General features: G+C 38.4%; 1 long non-coding RNA gene across 1 annotated transcript; it reads right to left on the reverse strand.

Moving 5' to 3' along the window:
- Positions 1 to 7940: 7940 nt before the first annotated feature.
- LOC129780293 (uncharacterized) lies at positions 7941 to 8690 on the reverse strand. The gene is made up of 3 exons (XR_008743877.1): positions 8425 to 8690; positions 8191 to 8341; positions 7941 to 8136 (listed from the first exon to the last, which is right to left on the reverse strand). It is a non-coding gene; the product is annotated as an uncharacterized LOC129780293 (long non-coding RNA).
- Between the last annotated feature and the right edge of the window lie 202 nt (positions 8691 to 8892).

Raw genomic sequence — 8892 nt, forward strand, 5'->3', positions numbered from 1 at the left:
TGCACCAAAGTACACATTTAGTGCTGAGTTAGGCAAGCGCAATCGATCGTCCGATCGACTTGTCGCCAGGTGTAGGTTTTTGTAGAATAAGCATTTTATTGTAAATTCATTTCGAGCAACAAATAAAGTCAGTTCTGATTTAGACTCCCTTGACAGCAGGTGTGATTCCCTTTTTTAAAAAGAAACTCCACCAGCTGAAATTGTAACTTACATTTTGTTATATCTCGAGAATAGTTAGTATGTATAGATTTTCATACAGAATTACGTGGAAAATCATTTTCCACTAGTCGTCAAACTTAAAACAGTTGAGTGATAGTATTCTGATATAACTCAGTATTTTGATAAAAAATATACATGGAATTAGATAGCTGATTCGAAATATTTCAAGAGGTGATAGAGGATCATATTTGATGAAAAAATCCGTCAAACGAAAAACGAAAAAAAGTTTAACAGAACACGTTATTACCTTGTTAGCGAGTGCCCAATAACAATGAGATTTATATTCTGCAATGGTGTTGCAGATCACTACCTTCTTCATAAAACGATGTTTTTATGCATAACTAGCTGACCCGGCAAACTTCGTCCCGCCCAAAATTTGTGTTTTGTTATCAATACCTTCGAACATTCACGTTTTCTTACTATGAGCAAGTTCATGGGTCCAAGAGCAGAACTGTTCTTTAATTGATCTTCTAATCGACCCCGTTGAATTTACGTTTAATTATAAAATTCCTAGTATTTCTAACAAAACTCATCATTATAATATCAGATTATTTCCAGACACAATTCTCGTTCAAGATTTTTCAACCACTTGCAAATAACATGTTTCTCCGTTACATGGAATAAATGTTTTATACAGAAAGTATGATAGAATAAAGACAACCCTAAATCGTTAAATTCCTTCCTCGAGTTCTGCTCTTATGAACACATCCGGCGATCTTTTTTTTTAGGTACAGATAGAAGAAGATATAGGAGTGCGTTTCATCACATTAAAATCCATTTCCACTTTCGAACAAAGATCAATTTCCCTAGCGCAAACATCAAATGGACTAACAGCTCTTGTCACTATGCAATTGTAGAACATATGGGAATTAAATTTTCCGAATTTTTCCTTTTCCCTTCAGGATTTTCCGAAAATTTTCAATTGTCATGTTTGGTTGGAATATTTTTGGTTGAAATATGTGTAATATTTTTATGGGACCACCTCTCCATTCCAGAGGAATGAGGGGTGTCATATCATTATATAAACATTTCTCATACCCAATAACCCTCACATCCCAAATTATGCGTGATTAGTTCTCGAGTTATGCAGAAGTTTGTGTTTCGTTTGTATGGGGCCATAAAATCATTTATTGCACCCTAAAACCTCATTAGGACTAATTTCATTTGCTTGATTAATTCTCTAGTAATGCAGAAATTCATTTGCATGGCAACCCCCCCTTAGAGAGGGGAGGGGGGTTGATAAAAAATAATCCTTCCTTATAAAATTGTTCTGATCGTTTTTGTGCGCTTCAAAAATTCGAAAAGCACTGATAGGGCTCATATTATGACACAATATACAATCAAGAATCGTTGTTGCTACTACCAACACATCAGGAAGCTTCAAAATTACTAGATGGAATTAGCACACTTCTGAAATTTAGCTGTGAACGAAAATTAACTTTTTATTATCGAATATGTATTCTATGGGGTAGCAACACATTTCTTTGCAAGTGTTTAAAAAATCGTGAACTAAAATTGCATCTGATAACTATTTTAAATCCATTTATTTTTATTCGATTGGTGTTGCTCAAGATCAATCTTTTGAATTTTGTGGTTCATATTCGGATACGGATTGTTATTGTTATTGTTATTTATATCATCGCGGATAGTAAAAAAAGTCACAGGAGGGTTGTGTCCGAGACACGACCGCATAGTTGACGTAGGATTCCGTTGGGCTAGGGAACAAAAGCTTTCCCTACTTTCATGTATATGAAATGCCGATTTCCTCCAGGCAGCTTGGTTTTGATGGCTCTGTTAGAGAATACATTTCGTTAGGAACAAACTTTTCCCCTACTTTCATGTATTTGCAAAGCCGATTTCCTCCCAGGCAGCTTGGTTTTGAAGTATCTGTTAGGGAACACATTTCAGAGGGAGTGAAAGCTCCCCCTACTTTCATGTGTTTACAATTCAATTGTTCGATAGTTAGTTTCATGACATATATTATTTTCTTCAATATAAACAATTGTTATGGAGTGCCGAAATCGATTGACGCAAAAATTTCATCAATTCATCAAGAAATGACTGAGCAATAAGCGTTTGAAATTGGACAATTTTCACGATGTGCTCGATTTTCGATTTTCAATTTGTACCCCAATATGTTCCCGAAAGACGTAATCCTACGTCAAAAAACAAAATATTACAAGTATTTTTAAATGAAATTCATACGAAAAATATGCATACTCATTTCTCATTTCTCTGCCATAAAACCTCAATATTCCACAACAAAATGTGGTGTAGCTAGTAAAATTTGAAACAAAATAAAATTAAATGGAATTAAATTTTAATTTATGTGCAATTTAGTTATTGTCTAAATTAATTTAATAAAATAATGAAAGATGTCCACGTGGACAACAGGGGGAGGAGTATGAAAATGTCCACGCTTGTCCACGGAGGTGGAGGGGGCAGTCTAAAATCGTGCTTTTTCTGTCCACGTAGTATGTGGACAGCCCCTAAGTATTCGGAATCTTTCTTTTTTTTCCTGCATGTTCTGTATTTAGGTTTTCATTTCACCTCCATATACTCCGATTAGACGTAGTCCCACGTCAAAATCACCGTACACCATATTCCCCAGTTTTCGTCATAATGCTGCTGTAGATATTTCGGATGCAAAGTTGTATTCATCCCAACCAGATGTTTTCGCGTTCCATTTTCTGAGAGATTGTTGCTCGTCTGTATTCATCCAGCACATGCTGGTTCAACAGAAAACCAGATCGAGCAGCAGAAAGAAATCCGAGAGCAAACAAAAACACAATCAGCAAGTACCGGTTTGATGGGTTTTATATTACATCTTTCATATCATTATCTTTGTATGTAGCTTCTTGTTCTTTTCGCAAGGCACAAAAATGCATTTTTTTCTTGTGACAGTGCGAAGTAAAAATGCCCGAAAATCAGTGAAACTCGACAGCAATGTGCTGCTCCTCCGTGTCGTCGAAAAACTTTTGCAAATTTCGGATGCCAAGCTGATAAATTACACTTGCGAGTTATGTCAGTGTAATTTGCGCGCTCTCCGAAGAACACACAGTTTTGTCGTAAGACAGGCTGCAAAAGAATTACTTTTCGGAACGACCCAAAACATCTCTTCCCAACCTACAATTATTCAGAGCAGCTGGTGTTTAGCCGATAAGGGTAGCATTTTTAATCATGCAATTCAACCGAAAAGAGATAGGACGGCAGCCATTTAATTGAGTTAAATCATTGCCGCTCTGATGAAGGACCGCACTTAATCACTACCATTGCCAAGCTAAAAAAGCACGCCAAAACCATTTAATTTTCAGCCGAAATGCCTTTGATACTGATTTTTCTAGAATGATAAATGAAAGTGGTGGTGGCCTTCGTGGAAAACAACTTACGAATCTCTACCGCTCAATATCAACTTTTAATAGATCACTGTTCTAAGCTTTGGCCTCGGATCAATTATGAAAGGGTTAATGGTTATTTATCCAATCGTTTTATTAAAACCGCAGAAATTTCCCAATTAAATCTGAATGATTTGTACTAATATGCAAATGAATTAAAGTCTAGGACCTAAAATAAAGTTTATTCATTTCTTCACTCGACATGAACTATCCTTCACAAATATTAGGCTGTCAAAAAAGTCCTGCGGTATTTTTTGACGTAGAACTACGTCTTTCAGGAAGGGTGCCAAATCAGAAAACAGGTCACGTTTTTATGAAATAAAGTTAACGTTGATAACTTTTTTCACTGTGAACGAATTCTCATGATTTGCATACCAATCGAATCGGAAATTCTCTAAGATTTGTTTGGTATGCTATGCATTACAATTCGCTAACCTCTAAACGGTTTGAATTCATGAAAACTGGAAGAATTTCCTTTTTTCCATACATTTGTTCTGCCGATTTGGGTGCTAACCCTATCCGTATTTCGAATGCTTATAACTCGAACATTTCTTAGTGGATCGGAAAGATATGTGCACCAATTGATAAGAAATATTTCTACGCGTCTATCACAATTACTCAAATGTTATTTTTCATGAGACGAACAATTGAATAACTGTAAAATGTCAAGCGTTATCTAAACGCTCTAACTGCCAAGTTTTGATTGGCCCAATTTAACGTTTCCCCAACACAGACTTCAAAATCGATGTACCTGTGGAAATCCGCTTCGCAAATATACATGCAAGTCGGAGGTATTTTTGTTCCCACCGAGCTGTGTTTCCCTAACACGAACTTCAAAATCAATGTGCCTGGGCGAATCCGCTTTGTCAAATACATGCAAGTCGGGAGTATTTTTGGTGTTGAGTACTTTTGTACTCGCTTGTCGTTGTGCAGACCGGAATATGTTTCTCTAAAACTTTTAAACTGAGAAGCCTGGGAAAATAGTCATTTCAGATACTAGAGGTGAATGAACTTTCGCGATTCGAGAAATACGTAAACACGAGATGTGCAATAATTTCAGTTGGAAATGTAAATACAATGATCGTTTGACAATTCTTCCGTTCACATATTTTGGTAGTCCTAGGCATCATATCAAACGTTAAAGGACGTTCATCAAATTTATTTGTAACGAAGAACATAATCTATTACAAAAATTTAAATGCATTCTTAAATAATCTATAAAATAATATATATAAGTGGTAAACAAGTGGATTGCATAATCTAATTGCGTAGTTCTACGTCCAAAATATGCGGTCGTGTCCTAGATAAAACCCGTTACAATTTTTTTTGAATTTTCATTTGTTCATAAAATTAGTTACAATCATCTGTTTTAAGTCAAATATGCGCCGTTTTGTTCGATGATTTGTTCCCAACGAGATGCCAACTTCATAATACCCCTGTTATAGAAGCTCGCTTCCTCGGAAAAAACTCGGACAGCCAATTTTCACAGGCCTCTTTTGTGGCTAACTTCTGACTACCTAGCTCGTTCGCCATGGACAAAAACAGGTGGTAGTCACTTGGTGCAAGGTCCGGACTATACGGCGGATGCAAAAGAACCTCCCATCCGAGCTCCCGGAGCTTCTGGCGTGTCACCAAAGAAGTGTGTGGCCTGGCGTTGTCCTGATGGAAGACAATGCGGCCTCTGTTTATCAAAGATGGCCTCTTCTTCATGAGTGCTAACTTCAAGCGGTCCAGTTGTTGGCAGTACAGGTCCGAATTGAGCGTTTGGCCATAGGGGAGCAGCTCATAATAGATTATTCCTTGACAATCCCACCAAACACACAGCAGAACCTTCCTGGCCGTTAATGAGGGCTTGGCCACCGTCTGAGCCGCTTCAGCGGGCTTCGACCACGACCGTTTGCGCTTCACGTTGTCGTAAGTGACCCACTTTTCATCGCCAGTCACCATCCGCTTCAGAAACGGGTCGATTTTGTTGCGATTCAGCAGCGATTCACATGCGTCGATACGGTCAAAGATGTTTTTTTGCGTCAACGTGTGTGGCACCCATACATCGAGCTTCTTTGTGAATCCAAGCTTCTTCAAATGGTTAATAACGGTTTGATGACTTATCCCCAGCTCTTGGCCGATGCTACGGCTGCTACTATGCCGGTATTTCTCGGCTAATTCAGCGATTTTGTCGCAATTTTCGACGACCTCTACACCAGAACGAAAACGTTGAAACCATCGTTGTGCGGTGGTAATGGAAACTGTATCGGGTCCACAAACTGCACAAATTTTATTGGCAGCTTGAGATGCATTTTTGCCTTTGTCATAGTAGTACTGTAAAATATGTCGGATTTTCTCTTTATTTTGCTCCATATTTGCGACACTATAACTCACGAACGACTCAACCAAACAAAACACTGTCAAGGGCTATATTATAGCGCGCAAAAATACCTTTCCAACAAGCTATAGTATGACTCGATACAATGAATACAACTAGAACTACGCGCTTACAACGACACCTCGCGGAAATACCGCAGGACTTTTTTGACAGCCTAATATTATGAATGAACGACGTGTGGATACGATTGGTTCAATGATCCAAAGGTGCGTGTGGCTTTCAACAAACAACGCCCACCTGTGGGCAGGCGGAATCAAAGTCCGATTTGCACGATATTGCAATCATCATTGCAAACCAAAGTTGCCCTGGTGATACCGGTTGGAATGTTGGTAACGATGGAATCCAGGAGGGTGCTATTGCTACCATGATGTTGTCGATTTGTTAGAGATGAGCTTTCTTTTCATTCATCGTCTGTCTTGTTCGGTAGTCTGTAGCATACGAAGCGTGACTACTGCTCAAGCGAGAGTCGATAAATATGGAACAAAAATATCAATGAATACCAGTGGAATGAACAGCAACATCAGCGTGCCATGAAGTTCAGTTCTCATTTGCATCTTTATTTTGGTCATGATATTCTAACGTTGAAATTTGAGATCATTGCGTGTTAGTGAAAATCAAAGCATAAAATTCAACGTCAACCAATTGAGAGTGAAATCGATAACACAAACACAAACTACCATACAAACGAAGCATACATTTCTGCATAAATCAAGAACTAATCAAGCGAACTGAACCAAATTTGGCATGTGGAGATATTAGAGGGCAAGAAACATTTCTAAGGCCAACACTCCTCCCACTTTTCTGAGGGAAGGGAGGGGGCGTGTGTGCCATAGAAATGAAAAACTAATTTCTGCATAACTCGAGAACAAATCAAGCAAATGGAACCAAATTAAGCATATGGAAGTTCTCGGGTGCAACAAATGTTTCTATGATGGTAAGACTCTTCACTCCCTCTCTACGGGTGGGCTGTCATACAAATGAAACACAAATTTCTGTATAAATCGAAAACTAATCAATCAAATGGAGCCAAATTTGACATGCGAAGGTTTTACGGGGCACGAAACGTTTCTATGGTGAGTAGACACTCCTCCCCCTCTCTAAGGGGGGGCTGCCGTCAGTGTTGGGAAAAATCATCTTCGCTAAGATCAAATGCGTAGATTTTCGGGCTAGGTTGCATCGAAAACCTATATATTCCAAACGAAAATTAAAATGACAGATCCAGGCAACCATTGAATATAAGCAAATGAACTTTTGTCCTTCAATATGTTTTGATGTTTTTTTTCCACCCAGTGTCATTTTCATCTTGATTATCGGAAACGTCAGAACTGAATTTCATTTCAGCCAAATGAATATCAGCTGTTGTTAACTTCTAACCTGAGGCTGCTGTGTGCGGTTGGGTTTTGCAGTCGCCGGATGCCGTAATCGGAAATACCTTATGAAATTCCCGATGTCGCAAATGACTTGACGGTAGCTAAAACCACTCGTGGTATCCATTCTGCATATGCCGTTGCTAACGTCTCGCCAAACAAAATTTATTTTGAACTTAAATTCACTGCCAGAACGAATATCGTTTCGGATGTGATGAATATCAATTTGTTGCTTTTGATATCCAAAGTATAAATAACAGCGAAGTTATGAACCCCACTCAATGTCGCATTCATTCATTATAGCAAATTTGCTCATGCAACAGCGATATGAACAAAATGAACTCGTTTGTTATTGTCATCAACATAATGAGGGCACCCACTCTACATTGTTGTGTCGAATCGGTCCCAACAAATGGTGTCGACAACGATGCCAATATCGTGCCATTTTGCAATGATTTTGTCGACCTACCCTTCGTATTCGACAACCAATTATGAGCCAAGGATGTGCCAATCTGGCACCACGTCGACCGATCGCAGCACTGCTTGAATCTTATTATAGCTTTGTTTGTGTTCTAGAAAATTAAAATAAAAAGTGCAGAAAAGCGTTCTTTATAATCATTTTATTAAACGCATAAGACGATAAGACGATAAGCTGATCATTCAACTCTGGTAATACCATCATCATTCGAAGCATCCTCCTCATTCAATTCGTTAACATCACCGGCCGGGATTTTCATACGTTATAATGAGGGAGAAAGTGCGGCAGCAACAGCTGAGATAAAATAAATTTTAAAGCCTAATCTTCTATCGTCTTCGCTAGTAATACCATTCTATTTATCCTCCTCAGTTTAGCCGTAATATATCGTAATTAATCGTTTCATCTTATTCACATCCTCGCTAATCATTCTTCAATCACTAGTGTTCCAGCTGCATGTTCTCCAGGACGGGTTTGGTGCATGACATTTGTGCCGCAACAGCTGAAATAAGATGAAGTTTACTTTTGAGAATAATGAAAATATAAGCCTACCGTGTTAGCAAGTCATTTGATTTGGGAAATTACCTTTTACTGTTGCAACCATTCAACCACTGCTTCAATGTTTTGTTTTTAAATGTAGCACTCGCTTTCGTGTTTTGAATGACAGCTTAGCGAGAAAGAGAGAAAGCAAAGCTACAGTGATCGCTCTGTTCAAGTTATCTTGTAGAATTATAGCTGAAACTATAGACATTGTTGCCTGCGGGAGGCAAGGTGAGGTAATATTCCAGCACTTTTGTAGCACTTTTCGTCGCTCGGCCGACATGGTGTCCATAACTGCTCGAAAATATAGGAATCTGGGCAGTGTGTTTCAAGTTGAAAAAAAGTCATTTACACTGGAACAAAATCATATTCGTTTCTCGTGAATATTTGTTGATATTCTAAGACACTGGCTGCCGTACAAACGAAACACAAACTTCTGCATAACTCGAGAATCAATCAAGCACAATTTGGGATGTGAGGGTTTTCGGGTATGGGAAATGTTACTATAATGGT

Source organism: Toxorhynchites rutilus, chromosome 3 (assembly GCF_029784135.1).
Source record: "Toxorhynchites rutilus septentrionalis strain SRP chromosome 3, ASM2978413v1, whole genome shotgun sequence".
NCBI lineage: Eukaryota > Metazoa > Arthropoda > Insecta > Diptera > Culicidae > Toxorhynchites > Toxorhynchites rutilus.